The sequence below is a fragment of the Bubalus bubalis genome, chromosome 12, assembly GCF_019923935.1.
Source record: "Bubalus bubalis isolate 160015118507 breed Murrah chromosome 12, NDDB_SH_1, whole genome shotgun sequence".
Taxonomy (NCBI): Eukaryota; Metazoa; Chordata; class Mammalia; order Artiodactyla; family Bovidae; genus Bubalus; species Bubalus bubalis.
In genome coordinates this window covers 28,883,554-28,905,235 of record NC_059168.1, presented here as the reverse complement: position 1 = coordinate 28,905,235, position 21,682 = coordinate 28,883,554, and the positions used below count along the sequence as shown (strand labels likewise).

The 21,682-nt window shown below is 42.3% G+C and overlaps 1 long non-coding RNA gene and 1 other non-coding gene across 4 annotated transcripts in view; one reads left to right on the top strand and one right to left on the bottom strand.

Annotated features, from left to right (window-relative positions):
- Positions 1-21,682, bottom strand: part of LOC112578047 — a 30,195-nt gene that overhangs the window by 978 nt on the left and 7,535 nt on the right. For 2 of the 3 annotated variants that reach the window (XR_006543302.2, XR_006543304.1), the window contains one exon: positions 1,174-1,303. The exons of the other annotated variant lie outside the window; for it this stretch is intronic. This is a non-coding gene — a long non-coding RNA (uncharacterized LOC112578047). Of the gene's footprint in view, positions 1-1,173; positions 1,304-21,682 lie in introns of those variants that run through there. 3 annotated transcript variants of the gene reach the window in all.
- On the top strand, positions 16,810-16,881 carry TRNAC-GCA. Its single transcript has one exon. It is a non-coding gene; the product is annotated as a tRNA-Cys (tRNA).

Here is a 21,682-nt window from a genome sequence, read left to right as displayed (position 1 = left end):
TCAGTGCTGTGAACTGGCCAGCCCAACCAGCCCTCCTAGAATGTTGACATGAATTCTGCCAGAGGCTGACTTGCATGGTCAGTCTTTCCCTTTATAGCTGCCATAAAATCTGGGGGGTGATCATTAGGTAAGGGAAAGAGACCATAGAAAGGCAAGTTTCAAAACCATGAATTCTTGTATGTGTGCATGTTAGGCACTTAGTAATTATGCTTTTTTAATTCTATTTTCCAGTTTTATTGAGATATAACTGAAATACAACACTGTATAAAGTTTAAAGCATATAGCATCATGATTTGACTTATATACATCAAAGTTTAATGAACATCCATCATCTCATAGAGATATAAAAAAAAAAGAAAAAAATATTTTTTCCTTTTGATAATTCTTAGGGTTTACTCTCAACAACTTTCATATGTAGCATACAGCAGTGTTAACTGTCTTTATCATATTGTACATTACATCCCTTGTTGCTGCTTAGTCGCTCAGTCGTGTCTGACTCTTTTGTGACCCCATGGACTGTAGTCCGCCATTACATTACATCCCTAGTACTTATTTATATTATAACTGAAAACTTATACTCTTTGACTACTTCCGTGTAATTCCCCCTCCCCTCTGTTACGCTATTTTTAGAATCCTAGAAATCTAAGGTTTTCCCATGCCTGGGAGATGAGGGCTCTGGGTGTCTCCCATCCCCACCCACCCACTTCATGATCTAGATCCCAGCACCTCCCTCCATGCTCATACCTCTCTCCCATCATCCCCATCTGTTCTGTTCCCTGGTCTCCCAGGTGACTCCTGCTTCTTTTTGGTAGCTTTTGTGTCATCCTGTAGGACTGCAGTGGTGGTCCCCTCCCAAGAGGGGTGGTCCGTGCTTCCTCCCAGCCTGCCTTGTACTGATTCCCTGCCCAGGTGCTGCCATCCTGGGGCGAGAAGCTAGCCCTACCCACCAGCTGTTGTTGTTTAGTCACTAAGTCATGTCCGACACTTTTGCCAGCCCATGGACTGTAGCCTGCCAGGCTCTTCTGAGGCAAGAATACTGGAATGGGTTGCCGTTTCCTTCTCCGGGGGATCTCCCCAACCCGAGGATCAAACCCAAGTATCCTTTACCACCATTCTTTAGCCACCAGGGAAGCCAGGCTGCATTAACAAACAATCACTCAAAAATCTCAGGACTTTGAACCAACATAGTTTATTTCTTGTTCATGCTGTCTGTTCCATCCAGATTGGCTGGGTTCTTTTCCACATTGTTTTCACTGTGTGACTCAAGCTATCAGAACAGTCACCGTCTAGAGCATTGACAACCCTTAGGACAGAGGGAAAAGAGACAGTATGGGAAACTGTATGGAAAGCTTTGGCCTAGGAGTGACATATCACACTTCTGTAAACATTTCATTGACTGGTGCAGAAAATACAGCTAAACTTGATGCCAATGCCCAGAGATAGGCAGTAAATCTTTGGGAGTAATAGTACGGTATCCAATAGTTTATTTTCTAGAATAGAAAATAACTTTTTGAAATAGAATCTCAGCTCATTAATTTTAACCTTTGTTATTTTCTAATATATGCATTTAAGACTATAAATTTCCCTTTATCAGCTGTATGCCATGAATATTATTCTAATTTTCTTTGTGATACCTTATTTAACCTATGTGTTATTTAAAAGCACTTCTTAATATCTAAATAAATGTGGAGCTTTTTAAATTTTTTCCTAGTGTAATTGCATTGTATCAGAAAATATGATTTGTATACTTTCAAATCTTAGGCTTTTTTTAGACCTCCTTTCTGCTTTCAACTACAAGGTCCGGGTAGAGTACCTTGAACCTCAGATGAGACCCTAGCCTTGGCAACACTTTGATTTCAGCCATGTGATATTCTGAGTAGAGAACCTATTTGATCCTTTCCTGGACTTCTCATCAACAAAACTGTGAGATAATAAGTGGATGTTGTTTTAAGCTGCTAAGGTTATAGTAACTTGTTATTGCAAAAGTAGAAAGTTAATACAGTATTTCTGCTAGTGGGTAAAGCACTCAGTTTTTATTTGTCTAAAAATGTCTGCTCATGTTTATTCTTAAAGAACCTTTTAGCTGGATGTAGAATTTTGGACTAGCGGTTTTCTTTTAGCACTTAGAAGGCAGTTCATTGTTCTCTGGTTTCCATTGTTGCTGTTGAGCAACCTCTCTAACTGTTGCTTCTTTGGAAATAATCTTTTTTTCTCCTCTGCTTATCTTTAATTTTTTGTTTTGTTTTTTGCAAATTTAATGTGCCAAGAATAGATTTCTTTTATTAACTTTTCTTGGGGTTTTTTTTCCTTGATTCTGAGCTTGACATCTTTCATCAATTCTGGAAAATTCTTAATTATCTTCAAAATTGTCCCTGCTCATTCCCAGCTCCAAGTAGACTTATACCAACTAGATATAAATAAGACCTTCTCTCTGTATTGTGTGTCTATTGTGTTTGCTTTTGTGTTTTCTGCCTTGTTGTCTCTTCTTCATTCTAGGTACTTTCCTCTGCCAAGTTTTCTGATTCATTGATTCTTTCTTCTCATGTATCCAAACTGTGGTTAAACCCAACCCTTGACTTTTTAAACACCTATTATATTTCTCTGTTCTCAAATTTTTATTTGATTCTCTTTCCAATCTGCTACTTTGTTACTCTTCTGTTTTATCACAGAGGGAAATCTTCCTGGACTCCCCCATCCTCAGTCAGACTGTGTACTCCCCTCTCCCACTGTGTTGCCATGGCAACATGGGCTCGGCCAGGCATTTGCTTTGTTTCTTACAGGCTCTCTCCAGCTAGACTCCAAGTATCTTGAGGATAGAGACTATCACTTACTCTGTGTATCCAGCACTTATCACAGTACCTGGTAACAGCAGTCACTCCATAAATGTTGTGGAACTCAACTGAACTTTACCTAAAGAAACCTCCTTGACCATCAAACACTTCCCCTTTGAAAAGATGGAAAAACTTCAGTTAAGTCTCCACTACTCACAACAACTCTTTGTGTGAGGAGATTCTTCTACAGAGGGAATGCTAAGAGATGCTATTTCTGCATCCAGGCTGATGAAAGAGCAGAAGGCAAAACAGACAAAGAAATAAGAGGCACCTCAGGTGAGTAAATTCTAGGAATGAAGAGAAATTATTGGACAAGCTCAAATGTTTCCAAGCTATGGAATTACCCAGACCTCCAAAGAATGAGGGGCTCTTGCTGACATCTGAATGGCACTGTTTCAGTATATCTAGGAACTCAAGGCAGAGTGGTTTCTAAGAAAAGAATCTTTTATAACCAGTATGCTGAACACACAGAACTTGTGGGTTGTATTCATCAAAGCCATTTTATTTTTGTCTTTCATTGCCTTTTAAAAAATTGAGGTATAGTTGATATATAATATTTTATGTTTCAGGTGTAAAACATAGTGACTCACAGTTTTTTAAGGTTATGTTCCCTTTATGGTGATTATAAAATATTGGAAATAAAATTATAATATATAAAATATTGCACTATATATCCTTGTAGCTTATTATACATAATACATAGAAGTTTATACCTCTTAATCCCCTACCTCTGTCTTGCACCTCCCTCCTTTCCTCTCCCCACTGGTAACCACTAGTTTCTTCTCTATATTTGTAAGTCTGCTTCTTCTTTGATTTACTAGCTTGTTGTATTTTGTACTTTCACATGTAAGTGATATCATACAGTATTTGTCTTTCTCTGTCTTAGTTCACTTAGCATACAAGCCTCCAAGTCCATCCCTTCCATGGCTTTTGTGAGGGTTTAGGATGGTCTTTTCCTGGCCATGTGTAAAAATCCTGTCAAGCTTATAAACTTTTCTGGGCACCCTTAGTTAAAAGACCAAGGGTCACAAACGAAGACTTATTACTTAGTATTTAAATCCTCATTCAAAGATAAGATTTCTCTCTTACTTCCCCAAAGCTAGGGCCAATGGCAGGTGGGTAGTCTGCAGCCTCAGGGAGGGCTGTGTTCAGTTTTTTCTCTTTCTTACTCTCTTCCTCCTCATCTTGCTGCTGCTTCTGACCTTTAAGGTTGAAGTGGGAAAAGGAACAGAGGGAAGGGGGATAGGAAGGTTCCTGGTAGAAGGGCTTCATAGGTTCTACACCTGGGGATCCATAGGCCCCTGGCAGATGTTTAAACCTGACTCCTAGGGGCTTTCATGGGGTCCTGGGAGACTCCCATGCTGGATTTCTCAGACCCAGCTCCCTCTCCTCCTGTTCCTCTACTTCCCACAGCCTATGCCTTAGCATCTGCCTCCTGGTCCCTAAGCACTAAGTCTCTTTTTTCCTCATAGGTCACCCTCTTGGTCAGGCTTCACTGGGGGTGGACCTTGCCTCTGCCTCTTCCTCATCTGGTCCCCAGGATTCTAATCTCCTTTGATCTGCACTCAGAATGTAGAGCAGTTCATGCCCAGATCCACTTTTTGCCAAGGCTGCTTAACTTTCCAGAGCCAGCCAGGACCTGACCAGAGTATGTGCCCTGTGACAGAGGCCATGTCAAACTCCCACAGTGGTCAGTCCCCTTGAGACCTCTCTCACTAGACTTGAGGCAAGGGAGTAGGTGACTCCTTAGATTTTCCCAAAGAAATCCTACCCCAAAACCTCCCCCCTGAAACCTTCCCTTCTGACTCTTCTTATTTTCTCTCTGAGTGAGGGATTCCCTAGGTGAGAGATCAAGAGACAGGTAACCAGATTTTGAAAATTTCCTTTGAAGATCTGCATTTTTGTGGACCACTCACAGCTTACTAACATCTTCCCTGGTGGCTCAGATGGTAAAGCGTCTGCCTACAATGCGGGAGACCCGGGTTCAATCCCTGGGTCGGGAAGATCTCCTGGAGAAGGAAATGGCAACCCACTCCAGTATTCTTGCCTGGAAAATTCCATGGACGGAGGAGCCTGGTAGGCTACAGTCCATGGGGTCCTAAAGAGTAGAACAGGACTGAGCGACTTCACTTTCACTTTCACTTTTCACACTTTATTTTAACAATCAGTAACTATCATATCTTAGCACATCAATAAAAATATCCAACTTAACATCCTTTGTTGTACTTCTTTGTTTTTACTGGAATTAAAACATTATTCTTTTTTTCTGATTATAAAATTAATGCATGCTTCTTATAAAATTGAACTAATGCATAAATGTAAAAGAGTGTAGTGGCCCAGGGCAATCCCACCTCCCAGAGACAATTCAAAGATAGGACTTTTCAGTATACCTTTCCAGACTTTTTTTTTCTTTAACACACTTGCCCTTTTTGTTAATAACTAAAATGGGATTGTAACATACATGAACTCCGAAGAGCCTTTTCCCTACCACCATAAGGATATGTAGGCCCTCCCATCACCTATATACCTAAAACTATCTTGGAGTAGAATAGGAGAAGAGAGAAAAGCTGAGATACTGAGAAGTTACCTGGATAGACTGAGGGTCTAAATGGACAGGTTACATTATTTAATTAAACTGTGATTTAGTGGAGTGGACAAATTTAGTTTTCTCTCACTTTCCACCAAGATAGTTGCTTTAGAGGAAATGAGACCAGTTATATAAAACCAAAGGGCTGCATTTGTGTTTCACACTAGGGAGTATTAGGTAAATTTTCAAATCCCTACTACAAATGAGATCTTCCCTGTAGCTCAGATGGTAAAGAATCTGCCTGCAATGCAGGAGACCTGGGTTCAATCCTTGGCTCAGGAAGATCCTCTGGAGAAGGGAATGGCAATCCACTCTAGTATTCTTGCCTGGAGAATCCCATGGATAAAGGAGCCTGATGGGCTACAGTTCGTGGGGTCACAAAGAGTCGGACACGACTGAGCAACTAACACACCCACACCACTACAAATGAAAAAAATGAGTTGGACCATATGCACCTGTCGACTAAAAAATTAGTCACAACCTGAAAGCTGAGAAATGCTTTATTTGGTGGGAATGTTTAGGACTTCCTGGGAGACAGCATCTCAGTAGTCCTGAGGAACTGCTTCCCAGAGGCAGGAGAGGGAGTCAGGCTATATACAAGTTTGCAACAAAGCGGGCAGGCAGCCTGAACATCAAAGGTTATTGTTAAGTAAGGAAAACTAGGTATCAAGTTAAGAAATTTAGGGTCCTTGCCTGTATGGGAAGATGCAATAATCTGGGATTATTGAAGTCATTCCTTTCACCTGCATCTCGCCTATCTAGGACCAGTACCCTGCATTTTTACAGATATATCCTTCTCTTCATGAATTCCCTTAGGTCACACCGGAGAGCTCTAACCACTGATGACTGTGACATCCTTAAGTCCCTCTTGCAGGGAGTTCCTCTTGCTGGCATGGCTCAGAAATTCACATTTGGAGGGCCAGAACTGCAATAGCTATGACATTTCTTGCCCACTGATATAGCAGGAAATACTTCATTTTCCACACCTTTTTAGGGCTTTGAGTGAGCATTTCCATTGTGTATGAGAGTATACCCTCTCATACACTTTTTCTGTACCCTCCTAACAATGGATATTTACATGTTTGCCAGTGTAAGAGGCCAAACTTAAGAATTAAGCTGTCGACGAAAAAAGCTGTACAACTTGAGAGTTGTGAGTTAAGTTTTATTTGGGGCAAAATGAGGACTGCAGCCCGGGAGGCAGCATCTCAGATAGCTCTGAGAGACTGCTCCAAAGTGGCAGTGGTGGAAAGTCAGTATATAAAGTTTGGGTGAAGGAGGAGTTCAATACCATGAAGCACTCAATTTACAAAAGGTTTTCTGTTAGTCATGAGGGTCTGATGTCACCATGAAGGGGTTTAGTGTTTCTCTCGATATGAGGAGATGCAAGGATTGAGATCATAAAATCTGTTCCTAAAAACATCCAACTATCTAACCCACCAGATTCCCTGGAGCAGAGTGCCTCTCTCCATCTTGAACTCCCTCAGGGGTTGTCGCCAGCTATAGCAGCATGGGGCTCAATCTCAGTAGAGGCAGATGGCTAATGCCTTGTTGTTCAGTCATTGGCAATGCTCTTGGTAGGTGCCAATTTGTAGTTGACAAAGCCTTTCTTTGATTTGTAGTAAGGTTGAGGAAATTTTGCATTAGGATATGACACTTGCTAGTTATTAGGGCAGTATGCTTTCTTCGCGTAAGTGTTTGTTTTGATCTCCCAATAAAATCTTAGTAAGTTTTGCTCCAGGCTTAGTTTTGAAAGGATCCAAACTAAAACAAGTGGGTTTTAGAGTGGGCTGTGAGATGCCTGTTTCTTCCACAGGTCCTGGCATGTATGTGGGCCCTGACAGGAATAAAGGCTGAAGGAGATACTTCCCCAGAGTACTTTTGAGAGACTACCATCCAGGCTGCTTCAGGCTTGATCAGTCACCCTCCTCCCTTCTATGAGAATCTGCCCCACTCATCCATAGCCCCAAAATGTGCCTCAGCAGGTCATTCCATGGCAAGGAACATTGTCTGTTTAGATATGAGTGACCCCGAGACCAAAGTGGAGACTCTTGCTTCAAGGGAAGCCAGACCACCCATGGACCAATCAGCTGTAATGATGACTTGGCACAAAAAGATGGCCTCAACTAGACTCTTTTTCCCAAGGATTTCAGCTAAGAAACTCAGAAAGAATTTGCTTGTAAACTGTGGAAAGTTGTAAATATAAGGAGATAATGAATTGAGCCCTGGGCAAGCCCAAGCCCAGCTGAATCTGCAGGGAGAAGATACTCTGAGTAGAGGCGCTGTTCCCTGTGACCCAGGCAACTCTCCCAGGAGGCGCTGCTGGCCACCTCCTGCCTCTGGGGCTCCAGCCTTGGAGCTGCAGCCATCCTTCCCGACTTTGAGAGCCAGAATCCTCTGCTCTCCAGGCTGCTGGAAGACTGCAGTGATTTCAGCTCTGCTCCAGGCCACACTTCCTTGTATATTCCTAGTATTTCCATAGATGTGTCCCCATCCTTTTGCCTTTTCATACTGTTCAGGGGGTTCTCAAGGTAAGAATACTGAAGTGGTTTGCCATTCCCTTCTCCAGTGGACCACGCTTTGTCAGAGCTCTCCACCATGACCCATCCGTCTTGGGTGGCCCTACACTGCATGGCTCATAGTTTCATTGAGTTAGACAAGGCTGTGGTCCACGTGATCAGTTTGGCTAGTTTTCTGTGATTGTGGTTTTCATTCGGCCTGCCTTCTGATGGGTAACGATAAGAGGCTTGTGAAAGCTTCCTGATGGGAGGGACTGAATGTGGGATCCAATTTTCTGTTGATGGGTGGGGTTGTATTCCCTCCCTGTTGTTTGGCCTGAGGCCAAACTATGGTAGGGGCAACCTCCTTCAAGAGGGTTTATGCCTGCACTGTTCTATTCACTGCCCTGACCCCATGGCAGGCCACTGTCAACCCACGCCTCCGCCAGAGACTCCAGGACACTCACAGGCAAGTCTGACTCAGTCTCTTGTGGGGTCAGTGCTCCTTTCTACTGGGTCCTGCTGTGGACAAGGTTTTGTTTGTGCCCTCCAAGTTACCCCAGTCCTGTGGAAGTTCTGTAATCAAATCCCACTGGCCTCCAAAGTCAAATTCCTTGGGGCTTCTCAGTCCCTTTGCTGGATCCCCTGGTTGGGAAACCCGTTGTGGGTCCTAGAACTTTTGTAACAGTGCGAGAACTTCTGTGGTATAATTGTTCTCCAGTTTGTGGGTCGTCTGCTCAGTGCCAGCAAATTTGGAAAACTCAGCAGTGGCCACAGGACTGGAAAAGGTCAGTTTTCATTCCAATCCCAAAGAAAGGCAATGCCAAAGAATGTTCAAAGTACCGCGCAAATGCACTCATTTCACACACTAGCAAAGTAACACTCAAAATTCTCCAAGCTAGGCTTCAACAGTATGTGAATTGAGAACTTCCAGATGTTCAAGCTGGATTTAGAAAAGCCAGATGAACCAGAAATCAAATTGCCAACATCCATTTGATCATAGAAAAAGCAAGAGAATTCCAGAAAAACATCTAATTCTGCTTTATTGACTATGCCAAAGACTTTGACTGTGTGGATCACAACAAACTGTGGAAAATTCTTTAAGAAATGGGAATACCAGACCACCTTACATGCCTCCTGAGAAACCTATATGCAGGTCAAGAAGCAAAAGTTAGAAATGGACATGGAACAATGGACTGGTTCTAAATTGGGAAAGGAGTATGTCAAGGCTGTATATTGTCACCCTGCTTATTTAATTTATATGAAGAGTACATGATGCTAAATCCTGGGCTGGATGAAGCACAAGCTGGAATCAAGTTTACAGGGAGAAATATCAATAACCTCAGATATGCAGATGACACCACCCTTATGGCAGAAAGTCAAGAAGAACTAAAGAGCCTCTTGATCAAAGTGAAAGAGGAGTGTGAAAAAGCTGGCTTAGAACTCAACATTCAAAAAACTAAGATCATGGCATCCAGTCCCATCACCTCATGGCAAATACATGGGGAAACAATGGAAACAGTGACAGACTTAATTTTCTTCTCCAAAATCACTGCAGATGGTGACTGTAGCCATGAAATTAAAAGACGCTTGCTCCTTGGAAGAAGAGCTATGACTGAACTAGACAGCATATTAAAAAGCAGAGACATTACTTTGCCAACAAAGGTCCATCTAGTCAAAGCTATGGTTTTTCCAGTAGTCATGTATTGGATGTCAGAGTTGGACCATAAAGAGAGCTGTTGCTGCTGCTGCTGCTGCTAAATTGCTTCAGTCATGTCCAACTTTGTGCAGCCCAATAGATGGCAGCCCACCAGGCTCCACTGTCCCTGGGATTCTCCAGGCAAGAACACTGGAGTGGGTTGCCATTTCTTTCTCCAATGCATGAAAGTGAAAAGTGAAAGTGAAATCGCTCAGTTGTGTCCGACTCTTCGTGACCCCATGGACTGCAGCCTATCAGGCTCCTCCGCCCATGGGATTTTCCAGGCAAGAGTACTGGAGTGGTTTGCCATTGCCTTCTCCATAAAGAGAGCTGAGCACTGGAGAATTGATGCTTTTGAATTGTGGTACTGGAGAAGACTCAGGAGTCCCTTAGACTGCAAGGAGATCAAACCAGTCAATCCTAAAGGAAATCAGTCCTGAATATTCATTGGAAGGACTGATGCTGAAGCTGAAGCTCCAATACTTTGGCCACCTGATGCAAAGAGCCAACTCATTAGGAAAGACCCTGGTGCTAGGGAAGACTGAAGGCTGGAGGAGAAGGGGATGACAGATGATGAGATGGTTGGATGACATCACCTACTAGATGAACATGAGTTTGAGCAAGCTCCGGGAGTTGGTGATGGACAGAGAAGCCTGGCATGCTGCAGTCCATGGGGTCACAAAGAAACAGACATGACTGAGTGAACTAAACTGAACTGTCTCCATCCATCACACAGGTCGCAGGTGTACATAATTGATACCTCTGGGAGACTCTGGGTTGGCCTCCCCAAGCCACTCAGAACACCAGAGGAAAGATTTTGCTTAAAAAGATAAAGGGTATGTGAGCATTCTTGAGACATTCTGAGCAGATATGGGGCAAGTTTATAAAGACCTTCCACAAAATATAAGACAGTACACCATAGCATTTTACAATGAACTCTCTCCTTAAGACTGGATGGGAGAAAGTTTATTAAAATCCTCTTGGCAATTCTGATAGTAAACCCAAAGGATGGCATGTAAAATGGACCTGCTTTCACCTCCTCTTCACTCACTCTACCTCCAGACAGTAAGCCATCAATCAATACAGACAGGTTCATATAAACTTTCTGCATAGTTCTTTGGATGCAAGGCAGCCCATAAAACCTGACATCCTTCTAGAACGATCAGAAAGATTCATACCTTTACCCTTTTCTGAAAAGAATGTTCTGTCAAAAGAAGTCCTTTCCTCAGTGGCCTCACAGCCGAGGGAGGCCCTTCCTGCCCGGGCCAGGGCCAAAGGAGGACCACGTGGATGACCATGACCTGGGCCAAGGGCCTTGTTCAAGTTCAAAGACACCACCAGAGCCCTTGCCAAACCTCCTCTCAGCCATTGTTTGGGACCCTGATTCTGAGGTCGATGTGCAGAGCCACAGCCTAGGACTTTAAGGGATGTCTAGAGGGAAAGAGGAGCTAGTGATCAAATGAAAGTCTGCGATTATCTACTTTATGAAAATCAAATACCGTTAATTAATATCCCCCTGCCCCAACCAATAAAGGGACAGGAGCAGAGTTGCCTGGCATGCTGCAGTCCATGGGGTCCCAAAGAATTGAACACAACTAGGCAATTAAATTGGAGAAGGCAATGGCACCCCACTCCAGCACTCTTGCCTGGAAAATCCCATGGACGGAGGAGCCTGGTAGGCTGCAGTCCATGAGGTCGCTAAGATTCGGACACGACTAAGCGACTTCACTTTCACTTTTCACTTTCATGCATTGGAGAAGGAAATGGCAACCCACTCCAGTGTTCTTGCCTGGAGAATCCCAGGGACGGCAGAGCCTGGTGGGCTGCCGTCTATGGGGTCACACAGAGTCGGACACTACTGAAGCGACTTAGCAGCAGCAGCAGGCAACTAAATAACAACAATAACAACAACCAACAAAAATGTCCCTTTAGTTTTAGCACATTCCTTTTATCCATGTCAAGGGTGGTCTGAGTGTACTGTTGATCCTGAGAACACTTATTTTAATTACTTACAAAGAATAATGAACCAGTTGATAACTAAGCAGAGGGTTTGAGCTAATTCTTGGAGTAAATGCTATGCCTGGGAAAACTCTTCAAAATGATGAACTACCTTTGTTCATGCAGTAACTTCAATGCTGGAAAGTAACAAATCAATTAGAATTTTGTAAAATTAAATATTATTAGAAAGGCAGAAATGATCATTGTAGAAAATGCCCCCTATATGAAAGGACTTTTATAATGTGACTAGTCAGGCTATAACCTTTAGTTTATTGGGTTTGTTTACCTAATGGCTTGTAAGAATCCCTGTTTCCTGACTCAATACCCAGGTTCTTCACCTCAATTTGCACCTGTTCTATGAAGCCTTCCCCTCCAACCTGGGTTTTATAATTCCCTTTCATTCATCTCTGAAGTCAGTTTTAATATTGTCTGTGTCCTACAGTTTAGCTCTTTTTGCTTTCAATATTCAATTCCTGCAATATATTTTTTAAAAAGAAGTAGAATACTCAGTTTAAAACATTTTAAAATGTTTATCTTGCCTCTTCCTTCTTTTCCATACTTCTATCATTACATTCTTCAGTATATTTATAATAATCAGAATTTCAGGTATAGGTCAACAAGTATCACTGTAAAAAGTAAAATTTAGAAAGCTTATCAAAAGCTACAAACTTCCAGTTATAAGATAAATAAGCACTGGGCATGTACTGTACGGTGTGATATACAACTGCTGTATATGTGACAAGTTGTTAAGAGTTCTCATCACAAGAAAAAAGCATTTTTAAAATTTCTTTAATTTTGCATCTCTTTGAGAAGATGTATGCTCTAAAGTTATTGTGAGAATCATTTCATGGTGTATGTAAGTCTAATATGCTGTATACGTTAAACTTATACAGTGCTCTATGTCAATTATATCTCGATAAAACTGGAAGAGAAAAAAACAATAAGTAGATAGGAAAAAAATTGATTAACTGATTCATTCGCTCATCCATCCCTTCATTTATTGTTATTAAAACTGTTTGAGATGTTGGGTGGAGAAAATAATCATTAATGTTGCTTGTGTACGTGCTCAGTCACTTCCTACTCTTTTTGACCCCATGGACTGTAGCCTGCCACTCTCCTCTGTCCAGGAGATTCTCCAGGCAAGGATACTTAAGTGGGTTGCCATCCTCCTGTAGGGGATCTTCCCAACCCAGGGATCAAACCTGGGTCTCCTGCATTGCAAGTGGATTCTTTACCCACAGAGCAACCTAGGAAGCCCTAATGTTGCTTAGAGGAAATTAAATCATAACAGTGGGAATCTGGGAGGGAAGGCAAAAGAAAAATCGGCATAGGAACTGGTTTATGAATTACCATTATCCACCAAGTAAGTCAGTTGATACAGTCAAGTTAATTTATTCTGAGAAGGCATGTGTCAACATTTTACAAAAAAAAAAAAAAAAAAATGCAGTGTACTGAACTAACCTGTACTTTTAAAAAAGTACTGAAAGCTAAATGGAAGCAGCTCAGATCCCTAAAGGTCAGTTCATGGAAGGATCAGTTAGCTCAATGTCCAAGCTACTCCCAATTTGTCAGTGTGTGATTTATCAAAAACGTAAGAGCACTCTTGAAAATACCCAATGAATACTAAGATTTTTTTATGAATACCACAAGGAGTATTTGTTATTCAAGATAATCTTTAAAATATTATTGTCACATATTCTAATTTAAAACATTTGTATTCAATTATTCTAGAATATATTTTTCTTCATGAATATGAATATGTTCCATAAATGTATTCAGTTCTGTTTCTTCCAAAACATGTTAAGATGCTTGTAAAATAAATTAAGCTTTCTGTTAATTGGATAGCTAAGCTCACAAGAAAGTAGGGAACATTCTTGATGGTCCCAAGATTAAGAGGGAGTTAAATTGGGGGGTGGGGGATGCAGGAATTTTGGATGAGCTGAGGCAGAGGCTTCCCTGGGGGTTTACTGGACTTTGAGTTTTAATGGATGCAGAGCAATGGGAGAAAGACCTAGGGTTAACAAGAATAAAGAGGTAGACCTGATGCCTTCATGTAAAGTTAGAACTCTGAAAGGGCTATACCTGTGGTGAAAGTATGTACCAGAAATGAAACTGCAGAAATGCACAAGGAAATAGAGAATGTCCTGTTATAACCTCTTTATTTGGTTTAAAAAAAAAAACCTTCCCTTGAGAATTTAACCACCTGACCTGCCTCTTGAGAAGCCTGTACTCAGGTCAGGAAGCAACAGTTAGAACTAGACATATAGAACAACAGACTGGTTCCAAATAGGAAAAGGAATACGTCAAGGCTGTATATTGTCACCCTGCTTATTTAACTTATACTCAGAGTACATCATGAGAAACGCTGGGCTGGAAGAAGCACAAGCTGGAGTCAAGATTGCTGGGAGAAATATCAATAACCTCAGATATGCAGATGACACCACTTTTATGGCGGAAAGTGAAGAAGAACTAAAGACCCTCTTGATGAAAGTGAAAGAGGAGAGTGAAAACATTGGCTTAAAGCTCAACCTTCAGAAAACTAAGATCATGGCATCCGGTCCCATCACTTCATGGCAAATAGATGGGGAAACAGTGGAAACAGTGGCTGATTTTATTTTTTTGGGCTCCAAAATCACTATAGATGGTGACTGCAGCCATGAAATTAAAAGACGCTTGCTCCTTGGAAGGAAAGTTATGACCAACCTAAACAGCATATTAAAAAGCAGAGACATTACTCTGCCAACAAAGGTCCATCTAGTCAAGGCAATGGTTTGTCCAGTGGTCATGTATGGATGTAAGAGTTGGACTATAAAGAAAACTGAGTGCTGAAAAATTGATGCTTTTGAACTGTGGTGTTGGAGAAGACTCTTGAGAGTCCCTTGGACTGCAAGGAGATCCAACCAGTCCATCCTAAAGGAGATTAGTCCTGGGTGTTGATTGGAAGGACTGATGTTGAAGCTGAAACTCTAATACTTTGGCCACCTGATGCGAAGAGCTGACTCATTTGAAAAGACCCTGATGCTGGGAAAGATTGAGGGTAGAAGAAGGGGATGACAGAGGATGAGATGGTTAGATGGCATTGCCAACTCAATGGACAGGAGTTTGGGTAGGCTTCAGGAGTTGGTGATGGACAGGGAGGCCTGGCATGTTGCAGTTCATGGGGGTCACAAAGAGTTGGACACGACTGATCGAAAACTGAACTGAACTGAGAATTTAAAATTATAGTCTGCCTTTACTCAGTTCTAGGTTTCAATTTTGTACTCCCTATAGAAAGCAGGGGCCTACAAGTTGAAAAATTAACTTAAAAGTGGATACCAAGCAGAGAGAAGCAAATATAAAATCTCTTTGAAAGGAATATATGCTCCAGTGAACTATACATGATTGCCATAGACAGTTCAGTTCAGTTCAGTCGCTCAGTCGTGTATGACTCTTTGCGACCCCATGAATCGCAGCACGCCAGGCCTCCCTGTCCATCACCAACTCCCGGAGTTCACACAAACTCACGTCCATCGAGTCAGTGATGCCTTCCAGCCATCTCATCCTCTGTCATCCCTTTCTCCTCTTGCCCCCAATCCCTCCCAGCATCAGAGTCTTTTCCAATGAGTCAACTCTTCGCATGAGGTGGCCAAAGTATTGGAGTTTCAGCTTTAGCATCATTCCTTCCAAAGAAATCCCAGTGCTGATCTCCTTCAGAATGGACTAGGTTGGATCTCCTTGCAGTCCAAGGGACTCTCAAGAGTCTTCTCCAACACCACAGTTCAAAAGCATCAATTCTTCGGCGCTCAGCTTTCTTCACAGTCCAACTCTCACATCCATACATGACCACTGGAAAAACCATAGCCTTGACTAGACGGACCTTTGTTGGCAAAGTATTGTCTCTGCTTTTCAATATGCTATCTAGGTTGGTCATAACTTTCCTTCCAAGGAGTAAGTGTCTTTTAATTTCATGGCTGCAGTCACCATCTGCAGTGATTTTGGAGCCCAGAAAAATAAAGTCTGACACAGTTTCCACTGTTTCCCCATCTATTTCCCATGAAGTGGTGGGACCAGAGACCATGATCTTCGTTTTCTGAATGTTGAGCTTCAAGCCAACTTTTTCACTCTCCTCTTTCACTTTCATCAAGAGGCTTTTGAGTTCCTCTTCCCTTTTTGCCATAAGGGTGGTGTCATCTGCATATCTGAGGTTATAGATATTTGTCCCGGCAATCTTGATTCCAGCTTGTGCTTCTTTCAGCCCAGCATTTCTCATGATGTACTCTGCATATAAGTTAAATAAGCAGGGTGACAATATACAGCCTTGACGTACTCCTTTTCCTATTTGGAACCAGTCTGTTGTTCCATGTCCAGTTCTACCTGTTGCTTCCTGACCTGCGTACAGATTTCTCAAGAGGCAGATCAGGTGGTCTGGTATTCCCATCTCTTTCAGAATTTTCCACAGTTTATTGTGATCAGATGAGCCCATTACCTAAAATTGCAAAATGCAGGAGGAAATAATCACCATGAGTGAGAGTTGAGAAATTCTGAGGAGGAAAGTGACATGGACCTTGCCTAATACAGTAGCCTCAGCCTGGCATGAATATTCCCACAGTTAAAATCTCCAAGTCATCAGAGGAATCTGACAGGGGCTGAAATTGTTTATTTATCCTAACAAGCCTGTTCAAGAGCACACTTCACAGACTACGCTCTGCTAGATGACAGCTAATCAATTAGCTTCCCCCTACCCAAATGTCCGGAGAAGGCAATGGCACCCTACTCCAGTACTTTTGCCTGGAAAATCCCATGGATGGAGGAGCCTGGAAGGCTGCAGTCCATGGGGTCGCTGAGGGTCGGACACGACTGAGCGACTTCACTTTCACTTTTCACTTTCACGCATTGGAGAAGGAAATGGCAACCCACTCCAGTGTTCTTGCCTGGAGAATCCCAGGGACGGGGGAGCCTGGTGGGCTGCCGTCTATGGGGTCACAGAGAGTCAGACACGACTGAAGTGACTTAGCAGCAGCAGTACCAGCAGCACCCAAATGTCAAACCAAAAGAATCCAAAAACTTACTGTGCCTAGAGTGTCTTTAGTTTTTTCTTCTCTCATAAAGCCCTTTTTGTTGACAACAGCCTAGTGACTGTCCTCCTTAAAACAAGTAAGTATATCATTTGGCATGCAGATAACTAAATGTCTCTGAGTTATGCTTTCATAAGTTGGGCCTTCCCTGGTGGCTCAGAAGGTAAAGCATCTGCCTGCAATGCAGGAGACCCAGGTTCGATCCCTGGGTAGGGAAGATCCCCTGAAGAAGGAAATGACAACCCACTCCAGTATTCTTGCCTGGAGAATCCCATGGACAGAGGAGCCTGGTGGGCTACAGTCCACAGGGTCGCAAAGAGTCAGACATGACTGAGTGACTTCACTTTTTATGCTTTCACGGGGTCAAAAAAATAAACACAGAAGCAGGACTAGACCACAATAACTTTAGATAATAGAATTACCAGACTATTACCAAATGAGGTCCATGTGCCCCATTCCGCAGCAAGCCGAGCACTGAGAGGTGGCAGTTTGCAGCAGAGAAAGGGTTTTTTCATGAGACAGCCAAGTGAGATGGGAGAACAAGTCTCAGATCCACCTCTGTAAAGATGAGAGGCTTGGGATATTTATGGGATAAAGAAGCAGGGTGGTCTGAGGCATGAGGAAAGGGGGTTGAAGATAAGAAAAAGGTGGAAGTAATCAGTGTTGTGTGCAGGTTATTTGCATTACATGCTTCTTCATGGGACACATGCTCAGAAAATGGCAGCATTAGCATGTCCTAAGGGTGGAGTTTTTGTCCCTCTGACATCTATTGGAAACTCGCACAGCTGAATGGTCAGTCATCTTGACCAGTGTGAATTGGGCAAGACTATCCCCATGTTCCTGAAAAACAACTTAAGCAACCATTACTATAGCGACCCATATGTCAGAGATTTTTCTCTAGAACATGGTTAAAGAAATCTTGTGATTTATTGTCCAAGCTATGGAGAATCTTGGTGGGTATGCAATTTGCAAGAACAATTAAAGCAAGCTTGATTAGTGAAGGTGGGTTGCAAGTTATTATTAAGCGAGTTATAGTTCAAGGATTCTAATTGATGACTGCCCTCAGTTTCAAGACTGTTAAAAAAGTATGTTTAAGAGGCGGGAGGTGGGAGGGAGGTTCAAGAGCAAGGGAACTGACTGATGTTGACGTTTGACAGAAACTAACACAATATTGTAAAGCAATTATCCTCCAATTAAAAATTAATAACTTTTTAAAAGTATGTTTAAAATAATTAGACTTATCCCTAAGTATTTTGTGTTTTGGGATGCTATTGTAATGTTTTGGGTGTTTTTTAAAGATATTTATTTATTTGGCCATGCCAGGTCTTAGCTGCAGCATACAGGATCTAGTTCCCTAACCAGGGATCAAACCTGAGCCTCCTGCATTGGGAGTGCAGAGTCTTAGACTCTGGACCACCAGGAAAGTCTCCTGTAATGATATTTTTTAAACTTTCCATATGTTCATTGCTGATATGTAAAAATATCATTGATATTTTATATTGACCTATAGCCTGTGGCCTTGCTAAACTTATGTAAGAGTTCTAGTAGCTCTTTTGTAGATTCTTTAGAAGGATTTTCTATGTGCACAATTATGTTGCTGCTGCTAAGTCGCTTCAGTCGTGTCCAACTCTGTGCGACCCCATAGATGGCAGCCCACCAGGCTCTCCTGTCCCTGGGATTCTCCAGCCAAGAACACTGGAGTGGGTTGCCATTTCCTTCTCCAATGCAGGAAAGTGAAAAGGGAAAGTGAAGTCGCTCAGTCGTGTCCGATTCTTAGCGACCCCATGGACTGCAGCCCACCAGGCTCCTCCGTCCATGGGATTCTCCAGGCAAGAGTACTGGAGTGGGGTGCCATTGCCTTCTCACGATTATGTTATCTGTGAGTAAAGACCATTTTCCTTTTTCCTTTCCAATCTCTGTGGCTTTTATATATATTTTTTGCAGTGACCTGAAGCTCTACTGTAATGGTCAGTAGAAGTGTTGAAGGTGGACATCCTTGCTTTGTTCCTGATGTTAGGGAAAACATATTCAGTCTTCTACTACATGAACATTAACTGTGGGGTTTTAATATATGCCCTTTATCAAGGTTGAGAAACAACTTTTCTGTTCCTAGTTTGGAGAACATTTTTATTATGAATGTATTTTAACTTCTGGCAAACACCGTCCCTCCCCACCCCATCTTTTTAGATGATTGTATAGCTTTTCTTATGATAATGTATTTATTTCTTTCTTTAGAAATTGAAAGAAAAGAGCTGAATCTGAAGTTTTATACAGTACAGCCAAATTCTCATTTCAGTGAGAGAGAGTATTAAGAACGTTTTCAAGCATACAAAGCCTTCGAAGTTTAACACACAAAAATCCACAATCAAAACACCTTTAAAAGAAGTGTTCATGTAAGAAAAACAAATCCAGAAGAACCTTCAAGATATATGGGATGTCAGGGTGATCAAATATTTTGATAAATTTATTGCTGTTTAAAAAAATTTTTTTAAAGCTAAGACTAAAAGAGAGAATGTTTATCCAAAATAAATAATGTCAAAAATTCCAAACAAGAACAATATGATGGTGGGGAGAAGAGGGAGACAGAAGGGATGCTAAAAAATGCTAATGCATTTGACTTATTAGGAGGAAAGTATATATATTTAGAAGTTTCAGAAATCAATAGTCCTGGGAATTTTCATCAGGACTTATGTGTTCTTTGATAACAGTCAGGGATGGAAGAAGTGAGGCCATTAAATACAGATAGGTATCATTCCCAACACCCCAGTTTATAGTATATCTGAAAAAGAACATCCCCCAACAGAAGTCAGAATTCCACACTTTTAGCAGCATGCTTTGCCTTTTCAGAAATATTGAGTAAGAGATGGAGAAAAGCCCTACCTCACTGTCTTGATTAAGCAGATTTTACTGACATCAGTATTTTAGATTTCCCCTCTGTGGTTACCTTGAGGTTTTTCTGCCCTGGGACAATGCATCTTAGTAAGATTCAGGGTGGGATTTCATACTTTAAAGTGAGGAGGGAACATGATTGTGAAAGGGACAAATGGCATGATGTTCTAAGGCAGGTCCTTGTTAAGCAGGCCAATTTTAGTGGAGTGCATAGGAAAACAGACAGGCTGGAAAATAATCTCTGCAACTACCCGTGCCTGGACACCCTTGGAAGATCTGCATCTACCCTCTAGTACTCATGCCCTGCAAGAACAGGAGTGGGTCATTATGAACAAATGGAGAATTTTTTTTAATTAGTTTAAAAAATCACCAACGCACTGTGGTCAGTCCCCTTGTGATGCAGAACACAAGAGGGGAAGAGTGAAGAGTAACTCTGGAAGCAAATAGGCCCAGGACAGGAGAGGCCCCTGTTTTCTGTATGTGCCACTAATGTCCAAAATCCTGCCATGGCCTCTCACTGTCAGATGTGTCTATTTGCATTTTCCTCATCCCAGTGACCAGGTCAGGGGATGAGGAAAATTCTTAGAATTGTGGAAAATTCTTAAAGAGATGGGAATACCAGACCACCTTACATGCCTCCTGAGAAACCTGTATGCAGGTCAAGAAGCAACAGTTAGAACTGGACATGGGACCATGGACTGGTTCCACATTGGGAAAGGAGTATGTCAAGGCTGTATATTGTCACCCTGCTTATTTAATTTATATTCAGAGTACATCATGCAAAATGCCAGTCTGGATGAAGCACAAGCTGGAATCAAGATTGCTGGGAGAAATATCAATAACCTCAGATATGCAGATGACACCACCCTTATGGCAGAAAGGGAAGAGGAACTAAAGAGCCTCTTGATGAAGGTGAAAGAGGAGAGTGAAAAAGCTGACATAAAACTCAACATTAATAAAACTAAGATCATGACATCCACTTCCATCACTTCATGGCCAATACATGGGGAAACAATGGAAACAGTGACAGACTTTATTTTCTTGGTCTCCAAACTCACTGCAGATGGTGACTGTAGCCATGAAATTAAAAGATGCTTGCTCCTTGGAAGAAGAGCTATGATAAACCTAGAAAGCGTATTCAAAAGCAGAGACATTACTTTACCAACAAAGGTCCGTCTAGTCAAAGCTGTGGTTTTTCCAGTAGTCATGTATGGATGTGAGAATTAGACCATAAAGAAGGCTGAGCACCAAAGAATTGATAGTTTTGAGCTGTGGTGTTGGAGAAGACTCTTGAGAGTTCCTTAGACTGCAAGGAGATCAAACCAGTCAATCCTAAAGGAAATCAGTCCTGAATATTCACTGGAAGGACTGACGCTGAAGCTGAAGCTCCAATACTTTAGCCACCTGATGCAAAGAGCCAACTCATTAGAAAAGACCCTGATGCTGGGAAAGACTGAAGGCAGTAGAAGAAGGGGATGACAGAGGATGAGATGGTTGGATGGCGTCACCGACCTGATGAACATGAGTTTGAGCAAGCTCCAGGAGTTGGTGAAGGAAGGGAAGCCTGGCATGCTGCAGTCCGTGGGCTCACAGAGAGTCAGACATGACTGAGCAGCTGAACAACAACAAGTGACCAGGTCTCATTTAGTGTGCTTTGCTTTCACACTAGCCTTCTTGGAGGACTTTGGAATTCTTGCCTCCCTTGGCTGAACCATGCTGGGGCTCAAGGGACTGAGGGCTTGAGGATGCTCTCAGGCTCATCTTTCTAGACATCACTCTCAGTATCGCTTCTCCATTGTTCAGGTTCCATACTGGGCCCCCTGGGGATTGTTGTCTCCTGAAAAATACCCAAGGGAAAGTGGGGCCTCTACCCTGGTCTCCTCTCAAACCCAACCCAAGTCATGAGCTCTTGAACTAGATTGGGATAATTTTTAAAGGGATTCTGCCCAAAATATTGCCTGTTGGACTACCAGGGAAAACAATATTTTGAGAGAGGGCCAGAAAAAAAGTGGAAGTGAAAATCTTAGTCACTCATTCATGTCCGACTCTGTGACCCTATGGACTGTAACCCACCAGGCTCCTTTGTCCATGGAATGCTCCAGGCAAGACTACTGGAGTGGGTAGCCAGC